The 12,349-nt window shown below is 31.4% G+C and overlaps 1 protein-coding gene across 3 annotated transcripts in view; it reads right to left on the bottom strand.

Moving 5' to 3' along the window:
- Positions 1-12,349, bottom strand: part of CSMD3 (CUB and Sushi multiple domains 3) — a 1,080,105-nt gene that overhangs the window by 1,008,749 nt on the left and 59,007 nt on the right. The window lies entirely within an intron of this gene.

Raw genomic sequence — 12,349 nt, forward strand, 5'->3', positions numbered from 1 at the left:
TGCTAGTAATAAATGGAGCTAAGACTAGGGTTTTTAAAAGAGTAAAATTAAATTTTGGGATCTAAATTCTCTGATGAATTCTTGCTATCCACATTTATTTTGAATCTGTTTTGAGTGCCTTCAGAAAGAAAGAAGTTTATCTCTGAAAAACATATCAGTGGATTCTTGACAAGAGCGAAAGACATCCCTGGCCATAAGAAAAGTGTTTTCAAACATAGAATAGTATAACAAACTAGAGAGGCCAGTATTTGAACATGAGTGTAACATAATCTTTTGACTCACCTTCCAGCCTTTTCTTCAAAAGCTAGGGTATAAATGTTCTTGTCAAGTTGTACTTAGGTATTTGACTTTATCCTGTAGACAACTGTAGAATCAATGACGTGTTACTAAAGCTTAAAAATGCATATTGTGAAAGATCATTATAGATCACTTATTAAATACATGTATGAACTTTCTAAAAACATGATTTTTTTCATATAAAAGGGAATTCAAACTCCAGTTATAGCATCCAAAGCCATTTATACAAATGCATTTGTCCTACTTTTCTACACGCATTTCCTATTCTCTCTCTAGGCTATTTGTCCTTTCCTAAACATATTATATAGATTCATTTCTCAGTGATTTTACTCTGCTTCTCTGACAAGAAGTCTCTTCTATAAGTTCCATCCCTATTGAACCTTCTCATTCTATGAGCCCAACCTACAATGTTTGACCTTGTCCCATTAATTCTACTCCAGTTCTCTCATTAAAATCATCCTTTTCCTTTATATAAATATATATGTATATACTAACATATATATTTATACAGCTTTAAGGGGTTTGGCTTTATCTTGAAGTCAGCTGATATAAAGTTATTCTAAGATTAATAATGGATTATCTTTATTTCTGGGATATGTATCAAAATAATTTATGGAAGGGGAAAAACAATTACAGGTATAAATAAAACAGCTTGGCTCCTTGACATTGGTCTTGGCAATGATTGTTTTTGGATTGGACACTAAGAGCAAAGGCAACAAAATGAAAGATAAACAAGTGAGGCTACATGAACTTAAAAGCTTTTGCACAACAAAGGAAACCATCAAGAAAATGAAAAGTCAACCTACAGAATGGGAAAAAATATTTGCAAATTATATATCTAATAAGGAATAAATATCCAAAATATATAAATATATAACTCAATAGAAAAAAACCCAATCTGATTAAAATATGGGCAGAGGATCTAAATAGACATATTTCCATAGAAGACATGAAAGCAGCCAACAGGTACATGAAAATGTACTCAATATCAGTGATCATCAGGCAAATTCAAGTCAAAACCACAGTGAGATATCACCTCACACCTGTCAGAATGGCTATTGTCAAAAGACAACAAATGAAAAATTTTGGCAAGGATGTGGATAAAAGGGAACTCTGGTATTCTTGGTGCAGCCACTATGGAAAACAGCATGGAAATTCCTCAAAAAATTAGAAATAGAACTACCATATGATCCAGCAGTTCCACTCCTGGTTATATACCCAAAGGAAATGAAATCACTATCTCGAAGAGATATCTGCAGTCTCATGTTCATTGTACCATTGTTTACTAGCCAAGACATGGAAACAACTTGTGTCTATCAACATATGAATGAATAAAGGAAATGTATACACACATACACACACACACGATGAAATACTATTCAGCCATAAAAATGAGGAAATTCTGCTATGTACAACAACATGGATGGGCCTTGAGTGCATTATGCTAAGTGAAATAAGTCAGCTAGACAAAGACAAATATTGTATGATCTCACTTATGTATGGAATCTAGAAAAATAAAATTTATAGGAAACAGGTTGGTGGTTGCCAGAGGCAAGTTGTGGGGAAGGGCAATATGAGTGATGTTGGTCAAAATGTACAAACTTCTATTTACAACATAAATAAGTTCTGGGGATGTAATGTACAGCATGGTAACTATATTTAGCAATACAGTGTTGTATATTTGAAAGTTGCTAAGAGAGTAGATCTTAAAAGTTCTCTTTGTAGGAAAAAAATTTGTAACCATGTGATGTAATGACTATTAACTAAACTTACATTTCACAATACATACATAAATCATCATGTTGTACTTCTCAAATTTATATTCCATGTAATGCAAGTTTATTATAATTATTATTTGCTTTCACAATGCTTGGATGACAGGTGCCCTGAAACTCAGTGACAGTGTTCATAAGTTTAATGTGATTCAGTGGTATTAGAAGGTTGTCACATCGGAGAATAGGATGTAGGCAAAGAATCACAGATGAATTACATAAGAATGATGAAGTAAAGCTGTAAGGAGGGAATAATGTCACTACTCAATTTGGAAAGGGAAATAAACATACTCAAAAATTCCAAAGAAATCAACAAAATTATTAAAGGATTGTGAAGTAGGCTCTAGGAGAAATCGTTGAGTGATTTGTCATTATTAGCTTATGAAGTAAAAAACAAAGAAGGAACTTAATACTTTTCACAGAAAAGTGCCCATATGGGAGTATTCCAATGAGAACAAAATTACAGTGAGTAGTATTTAAAAACAATAGAAAGGATTTTAGATTCATATGAGTATTAGGCAAAGATCCATACTAGTTAAATAAAATTAAGGTGAGTTCAAGGTGGCTAAATCCATTGATTAGTTGTTCACTCAGGATTTGTGACTCTGCAAGGCCAAGTATAATTTTTTCCTGGTATTGCATGTATTTGGGAAGAGAATTTATTTTCTATGTAAGAGAATAGGATTGTTCCTCAAGGTATCTTGTAATTTTAATTCTATGGCGTACGTAAATGATATCATTTTAAATGTGTTCACATTAGCACACATGTTTACAGTTAACAACTTTGTTCTCTTAATATTCTTGGTAGTTACTGTGGTATTTTGGTAAACTTTTGCTTTGTTGGCCCCATGTAGTTTAGGTGTTTGAGGCTACAGGGAAGGAATACAAAGATTAATCTGTTAGTATCTTGGGCTTCAATATTCTAATACACGACATGGATGGCAGAATTGGATGATCTTAATTTAGCATTCTACTAAATTTTTAATTTTTCATGAGTGATTTCAACCATGATTTTGATGCAAATGAAGCAGGCATGTAGCCAGTAGGGGGAGTCCTGATCTTATCCCCAGAATAGAGAAACTCTTAAACTTTTGCATGCAATTGTAAGAAATCTGGCTGCTTTATTTTACACCATCCTAAAAGCATGGGAAGAGTATATTTATGCCCAGTTTTTAAAAAGCATAAAGTGTAGCAGCATATTATTCTGTAAAATTTCTCTGATTATATAATAGAATTTTTTAACAGTTTAAAATTAGCATTTTCATTTGATCTTCATCAGGATTAGCTACTAGTCCCAACAGCTAATCTGAAGCAGAATCAAATCCTCTAATCTTTCAATAACAGTGAAGGAAAAGAATTTGGCTGGAATTAGACACACATTGATGGTATTCATATATTCTATGCCTTTATACATGACACCTCCTACAAATCTTTACTTAAAACTATTCAGGAAAAAATATTTGCCTGTGTTGATGTATTTGAAAAATTAATTTTCCTATTAATTTTGTAAAATAAGTAACTTGTGATGCTATCTTTGATTATATGGACACACAAAGCCTTTTATTTGATAACTTTTTATTATCAATACTATACATACCTTCTCCCAATATTTTTCAATTTCATGAATGGATTTAAATTTGCCTAATATGTGTGTATGTGAATGCCCACAGCCCAGTGCTTTCAGCTTTGTTATACATATTAATTGAAGAAATACAGATGTTTGTTATTAACTTTACTATTAATTTTGAAATATCATCAACCTTTTTGTTTTCTAAGCTTCCCTTAATAGTAATGACATGGCAAAACTTAAAAGGAACTTAGAATTCATCACTTTTAATTGATTCATTAATAAGATAAGAAAGTCCAGAGTATGCATTACTGACCTAAGGTACTACGTGAAGTTCGAACTACAACCATGTCTAGAACACCTGAGTCACATACCAATGGATGTCCACTATGACATATTGTTCTCATTAATCTATACCATCCCTTTTGGGAGAGTTGTCCACCTCAGGTTAATTAAATGCATAAAAAGGAAAAATGATATGATATTTCTGTAAATCCACAATGGTGTCAACAATTTAACATTTAACTGAATACTTCTCTAAAATTCATATGTAATTAAATATTTTTTCTATTAGGAGGACTACCCCCCAAATAGTTCTCTCTCTCTCTGTATATGTCTGTATCAATATCAGTATCAACCCATATTTATATTTATATAATTTATATAAAAAGTACTTATGTACTTTATATAACACAGAAGAGTAATTCAAACTTAGTATATTCATCTACAAACACACATATTTGAAAAAATTTACTGTCTGATAAATACACTATGAAAGGCACCAGGCAAAGAATATGTGGAAATGTAAATAAAATTTAAAATAGCATTTTATAGTCCATAAAATATATTGCCATATATTTCTTGCCCATTTTTTAAATATTATTTTGATGAGTGAAAGTTTGAATTTTTATTCAGACAATACTACCTCTACCCCCAGTCTCCCTGATGTTTTTCCTAGGTAATATTGGTGCTAAGAAATCCTAAGAAATAAAGCAGTTTGAATTTGCATCCTTCATCCACTACTCTGTTTGCCTTCTGTGGTTTTTCCTGCTTATTACCTTTTAAAATCCAAGTGTTTTTATTTTATTATCCTTGGACTTTTTCTAGTTAACTAGAAAAATGCTAGTTACTACTAACCTCTGTTAAGCAAATTAGCATTAAATGTTTTCAGATTAATATTATAGATCTCCTTCAAGATTTTATATTTTAAAAGAAAAAATGAAATTCCATGCAGTAATTCAAAGGGGTGGTCCTTCTTCCATACTAACATTCAATAAATGTGAATAAATTGGTCAAGGGTGGGAATTTCAGGCAAGTAGAAACTAGTAAAACATATATTTGGAACTGGACAACTTCACACTATTTTTCAAATTCAACAACTATAATACCCATTAATATATTAAGCCCAGCTGTGGAGGAATTGAGAGTATTTGAAAGTATTCTTAACAAAGCTCAGTAAGAGTTGGCGATGCTATCATTTAACTCTCATTCCAATACAACTACTTATTAAGTTCTTCTTTGTGCAGACTTCCATATGCTCTTTGCTGTTCAAGAGTGGGAAATGTTCAGTAAAAGAAACACCATAATACAAAAGGAATTTAACATGAAGGTAGGATTAATGCTCCTTACATCCTTATTCATTCCTGGACAGTACTGTAAATGATTTCACATTTGGAAGACAGTGTTCTACAATATTGACATTAAAGCAAATTTTTTTTTCCTGAAATTTGTGACTATCTATTTTAACATCTATAAGAAAAGAATGAGGCCTTATGATTTAAAGTTTATCATAATCTTTGTATGGCTTTGCCTGACTTATAAGATCAAAATCTATACAATGGTGCAAAAAAGATGTCACCCTAAGGGTGGAATACCACTGAATAATGGATATAGATAACAGGCATTTTCCCTAAGGAAATTCTTATGTGCCTCATGAATCATTGCTAATATAACCCACAAAATAAAAAGTTGTAAACCAGAGAAGAAGCTTAATAACATATAATGGTACCCATGTTGCTGTCAGTCAGTTAATCAATATATATTAACATCTATATGCTAGTAGTTGCCAAGAATATATTTGCAAGATGGGAAATTCACTTTAAGCTTAGATTATAATCTGGAAGTTATCTACCACCCCTCCCCATGAAGGGAACAGGTAGAGCTCAAAGGCAGCCAATAGAAAATACTCCAAGATAGATTAAAAGCCAAAGACCATCTCGCACATATATACCCACAAATGCCCAAGAACATTAGAAAACTATCAATAAATACTTTGCAAACAGTATCAAAAGAAATAAACCTCCTTAGCTATAAAGCTGAGAGAGCATTAAAAAAAAATGCTGTCCTGGGAACAACTACATAGAATATTTAGCAATTAGTATTAATGAGACTTAATTTAAAAAAATCTGCCAACATAAAATAAAAGTGCCTGATATAAGACTGTAATGTGATAGAAATGGCTTACAGAAGATTTAGAAGAATGTGAAAATGAAATAAGAGCAAGCTACATTAATCATAACTAGGATAAGGGTCTTCATGAATTACTTAGGTGAAAGAAACTTAAAATTAGAAGTCATATATAATTGTTTTGTTTATGTTATTTTTTAAGAAGTCCAAAATTTAGGAATAAGGCAAAGGATGATTGTGTGTCCTTTTAATGTCATATCAGAGCATTGTCTAAGAGGCACACCCAAGGAGAATTTAATTATCTATGTGAATGTAATTTTTATTGATTCAATTATCAAAGGACTAAAGAACAGATTCTCTGAAATTATCTGTTAAATTGTTGATCTTGTCTGATAGCGAAAAAAATATTTTCTGTCTATTAGAAAAGGTAATCTCAGAGGTGATAGTTTTATTGCCCTGTAATACATTAGCCAGTTCTATACCTAACCTTGCAACCTTATTTCAACATTTTTTCTTTAACACCTGTAAATTCTCAGCATCTTAAATCCTTTCTGAACCAGCTTAACCATTGTGCTGGTTTCCTCATTAAAGATTTAAATAAAATTTTGACATGTGTGTATTCTATACTTGAATGGAAATGTATTTAACTTTTTGAAAATTTTACACTCAGTGTTTCATACATTATTATATAGTGGGTTTTATTTAAGGTATACTGTCCAGTCATGTTTATCCAATCATTTGGTTTTCTTCACACAGCCAAAACTTCAAAGACCCTTAGAAATGTGACTGTAATAATTGCTTTAGCTATGGTCCTAATTTACACTTTTTAAACATTTAAATTAATTTATATGGTATTATAGCCACATATTAATGTAAAAATGAGTACGCTTTTAAATTTATTGTACTGTACATAAACAAGCATTTAAATATTTAAAACTACTTTTAAAATCAAATGTATTTCCAAATATTAAAAAAAAACCTATTTGCACTTTTAACATGTTTTAACTTAAACTCATCATTTTAATAAGATTCAATGACTTTCATAATTATGGACATTTATAAGTGTGTACATTTGGACATAGAAGATGAAATTTAATTATTTTTAAAGGCATAATATGTATGCCCAAATGTAGGTTCCTGTAGAAATACAAAAATACTTTCAAATAGCCTTTGAAACATAACATTTACATGTTTGATTTGATATAAAAATGTATAATGTGTAAATAAATATATTTTCTTTAATATTAAGTACTAAAGAAATACATTTAACATTTGAACATATTTTTCTTATGGTAAGGTGAGTATTTAAAGGTAAACATATGACTTAAATTATTTTCTTAGTAATTAATATTTTGATTAAAGTGATAATAACAAATAGATACATTTTGTTCCAAATTTGTCACTCTAAGTACTCGCAAAGAGTGTGGGAAATATACAATATAATGGTACATGGCACATTCAGTTCTCCTATGATATTATATTTGTTTTTGCTATTTAAAGTAAATTATTATATAAGAAATCAAAATTTGAAACACCCATTGATATCAATTTTTTAAAATTCATATTAAATGAAAGTCTACCTTCATTAACATTGTTTGCTTTCTAAAATACAGAAATAATAAATTATCTCAGCATGTACACAAATAAGACATTCCAGCTATGAAGCAATATCTGAATAACTGATTTGTCTATTTCTTACTACTTTTTAGGATATGTTGATAAGTCAAAAGTAAGATCTACAAAACAAACATTACAATTTAAGCTGAGTTTTCCTATGACTTCTGTGTGGCAGGTATCTGAGAGCTGAGTTTTTAGTTCATTTGGAGTATGTTTTTATTCCAAATAAAGTATATATTTCAAATTTTCTACTTGAGTTTGTGATATATGATTTTTATAAAACATACAAAATACATATTTTTACAAAGGGTGGAAACTCTATTATTTGGGAAAGCACAAGACTTGGAGTGGAACCATCTGCACTTCAGCCAAATTCTGCTGACTAGCTTTGAGATGTATACTGGGATTAAATCATTTTATGCATAAAATAAAGCTTTCAACACAAAATTATTAGAGAAAATTGTATTGAGTAATGATTTATCCACCAAAAGTTATTTATTCAATACTTTCAGTCTTCCTTAGATGAAAAAGATTTTAAAACAGATATTTTGTAAAGAATAAACATGAGCATGCATGAAACCAAAGTGTGCATGTTTTTCTGAAAGATTTTCAAAATCACTTCATCTTCAAAATAATCATCTAAATTGAGATTGAAGTGGATAAACTACTCAGGGAATAAAATAGACAAACAAATAAGTAAATAAGACTGATACAAAGACAGCATGCCTCTAAATTAATAACATAGAATTCTGTATGTTTTTCTGAAGAAGAAGATGACAAGATGATGATGATGATGGTGGCAGCAGCAGCAATAACTTGTATAGAAATGGTGTTCCCTACTTTTCTTCTTACAAAGACTTTTATTCTTGCTATCACAAGTTTGCTAAGCCCAAAGAGTCATTTAAGAGCTTCCAAATATGTTGTAATGTGAAAATCCCAATTTATGAATTGGGAGATTAATTCCAGTTTTCATTTACATATTCAAAAATATGTGTATATTGTCTTCTCCATGTCAGTCCTGTGCTGAGGTCAGTGAACAATCATGAACCAAACTGACATTTTTCCCGCTCTGTTTGGAGCTATAGTCTAGTTGTGGAGGCAGATGTTAAATAAATAAACATCTAATTATACATTGTGATAAGTTATATGAATAAAAGTATAGTGTTTAATCCTGAGAGTATAAGGGTGGATAATAGTTCTAGATTGAATGGGCAAAGGAGGTGTCCCAGAATAAGAGATGTTTTGTTGAGATTTGTAGAAGGAGAAGAAGCCAGCTGTGTGTAGAGTCTAAAGAAAAGTTTTGCTTGCAGAAGAAACTCATATGGGAGTGTCCAGGTGCAAGAAAGTTTGATGTTTGAAAGCAGTAGTAAACTAGGGGAAATATTGCCCTCCAAGGGGCATTTGGCAATGAATGGCTAGAAACATTTTTGGTTGTCACAACTGAGGGGTGTGTGTGTGTGTGTGAGGCTGATACTGGTATATAGTGAGTAGAGTCTAGAATGCTGCTAAAGGTCCTCCAAGGCCCGTGACAGCCCCTCAAAGGGGTTCAGCTTGAGAAACCCTGCTTTAAAAGAATTGAAAGAAAAAAATGTGCTCCAAGTCCCAGTGCTACAAGATGAAAGGAATTTTGGATTCCATTCTGTGCAAAACTGTGTATTATCATTAGGTTTTAAGTAATTCTATACCATTTATTTACATTTAAAAACTGTCACCTTGGGAAACACTGCGCCAATGAAAAAGGATCTGTTTTTTCTCCGTGGAAGGAACATTAGAATATAGTCATAAGGCGAAAGGGAGGAAGTAAACTATAATGAACATAAACCCATTTGGGCAAACTATGCTAATCTTTTCTTTTACCTAGAATGAAAAAATATCAACCCTCAAATCCCCTCTTGGTAATAAAGGGTTTTCTGAGAATCACAAATACACACACACACACACACACACACACACTCTCATATATACTTTGAGTATTTTCTGGATAATAGAATAGCATGAGATAAAAGCAAATACAAGAGTGACAGTAAGGAAACCATTACAATAGTCCAGGAGAAGTATAAATGATAACAGCTTGATCTAGGAAGGAAGCAATAAAAATGGAGTGAACTGGTTGGATTTAAGATATGCAGTGGAAGTAAAACATGAGGACTAGTGGTAGGTTGGATGTATAGCATGAGGAAGAAGACGTGGTCAGGAATACTTGCCAAGTTTTTGGCTTCAGCACCTAAGCAAATCAGGTGCCAGCAATCAAGATTGAAGGAATGTAGTTATGATATGAAAGATCTTTGCAATAAATTCGATTCCTCAAATGCTCTACCCTTCTGTAATTTAATAATATTTTAACTTAGTTTATAATTCTAATAATATACCTTTGTGTATTTTATTATATTTGAACTAAGGTTATATTTATCTTATGGCTACAAAACCGAAAACAATGACGTTATACTTCAGTGGTCTTGTATCAATTGTAGGGGAAATTTGTGGATCAATGGAAAACTATGCATAATTTATACACTAGGGTACACCCCTCCAAATTTATCTGATTCTTGTTCTATGGAAGCTATTCTACAACTTTGGAAGATGTAGAAAACTGATAGCAATGCAATTAGGTCCTTTCCAGTAGATGTTCAATTGACTTCCCAGTTTTGCCTCTATTTGCATATTCATTTCAATATTCCTGTTCTGTAAGTATGTCTGTTCTTTGAAGGATTCTCTTTTTAACTGGTTATAATATCTACCTGGTTCCCTCATTCATTAATGATTAAAATAAAATCTTTTACATGTGTTCATTTTGATACATCTATGAAAGCTGTGATTGCACCTTTTTTTTTTTTTGGAAAGCTATCTTTCTACATGTTTATTTTATTTCATTTTAGTATAACAACGTGTTTTTCCAGTTCAGTTCAAGTTATTTGCATTACATCCTTAGATTTCTCAAAGTGAGGCATAAATAAAATATGGTTAAAAAGAATAAGCTATCTCTGAACTATATTTTCCTAAATGTATCATTGAAATATTTACATATAAAAATGCTTGTATGTTCCCTCTCTTTTCTAATTTAGAAAGAGGAGAAATAATTAGAAAAAGAAGTAGCACTGTAAATGCCTTTCTTGAAACGGATCTTAATCCCAGACTAATGTTCCTACAACTTGCTGATAAGGAATAACTGCTGCCTGTCTCAGAGAGACTGGCAGTGAAAATCAACCACAATTCACTAACACATCCAATTTCAAAACCAAAGTGCCCAACAGTAACCTTCCATAACACACAAAAAATTATTGTAAGCTAATTCTGTCTTCTGTGAATCAAACAAATTGATACTTGGAGCAATTACTTTTAACATAAAAAGTCACCAAATGAAAGTTCCATCTTGCCCAAAGAATGCTTTATATTCATATGTTGTTTTGATTTGTGCTACTCAGAGGCAAAATGCTTTCCGAAATACCTGATATAGCCAGAAAATGGTGTTTTGAAGTCCTGCAGTCTGTAGTAAAACAAATAAGCCAACAAGAAAAAGAAAAAAAAAAAGGCAATCTCATAAGATTGCTTCTCACTTCTTCCCTCAGGCCTTTTCCAGGCCGTCAGCTCTTTCAGCTAGGAATAAATCCAAGTTTTGTCTCCATATATAAATGCCAAGCTTGCACAATGTTTTTTGACTTCAAAAATGGATGTTTATCTTCAATAAAGTTGTCAAATTATTTTAGGAGATTTTATTTGACCCAACTGATAGGAATTCACCACTACAGGTAAACTAAAATGGTTTCCTAGATGCTAGTGGACAGAGATGCACAATTAAATAGTTTTCACAGATAATTAAGGTGTAAGTGGGAAAAATCCATTCATAGAGCATATTTGGGAATAACAGAGGGTGTACAAAATGAAACATTAGCACATGAAAGATACATTTATGAGAATAAAGAGCATTCAAGGAGCAGAGACTGATCTAGGCATTTAAGGCCTGAAGTTTGTTCCTTTGGGGAATCTCACTTTTAGAAAAAGAATGCAAAATTACCAAAAGAAAATTACTAAGGTCTCTTCTGTGTTTTTGAGAGGCTTGAGCAAATGCAAGGCTATGAAGCTTAAATTTCATTAGAATAATTCCATCTCTATTAAAGAAGCAAAATTCTTTTTAAAGTACTCTCCAATTATTAATTCATTTATTAAACAACATTTAAAATACCTGAAGCCCCTCACATGGTAGTTTCTGGGAGATACGATGAGGAATGAAAAAAGAAAAGTGCATATCCCCTTGCAGAATAAGGTCTGGGAGAGCAAAAAACACATTAATTAAATAATAAAATGGCCACTTTGGTAAAGGAAGTAAGACATAAGTTTATGAAAGAGACTATATCTGAAAAATTTAGGTAATATTCCAGCATAAACAAAAAAAACTTACCCATAGTCCCACCATACAGAGATAACCTATGCTACTGTTTAGCCTGTCCACAAGTAGGTAATTCTGATATTCTTACGACTATACCATATATTCAGATTTATATCTCTTTATTTTATTTGCATTAGTGTAGTTAAAAGTTACTTATTAATATATTTAAAATATGTAATTATAGTTATAACAAATATGTTTAAACAGCCCCCTATTTCTGGAGAAGTTTTGCTTTAAATTTTTACTCCTAAATATTACCATAGCAAACTAAATATCTTCTTAGAGTTCTACATGTGGAATTACTTG

The sequence above is a fragment of the Delphinus delphis genome, chromosome 17, assembly GCF_949987515.2.
Source record: "Delphinus delphis chromosome 17, mDelDel1.2, whole genome shotgun sequence".
In the NCBI taxonomy this organism is placed as follows: domain Eukaryota; kingdom Metazoa; phylum Chordata; class Mammalia; order Artiodactyla; family Delphinidae; genus Delphinus; species Delphinus delphis.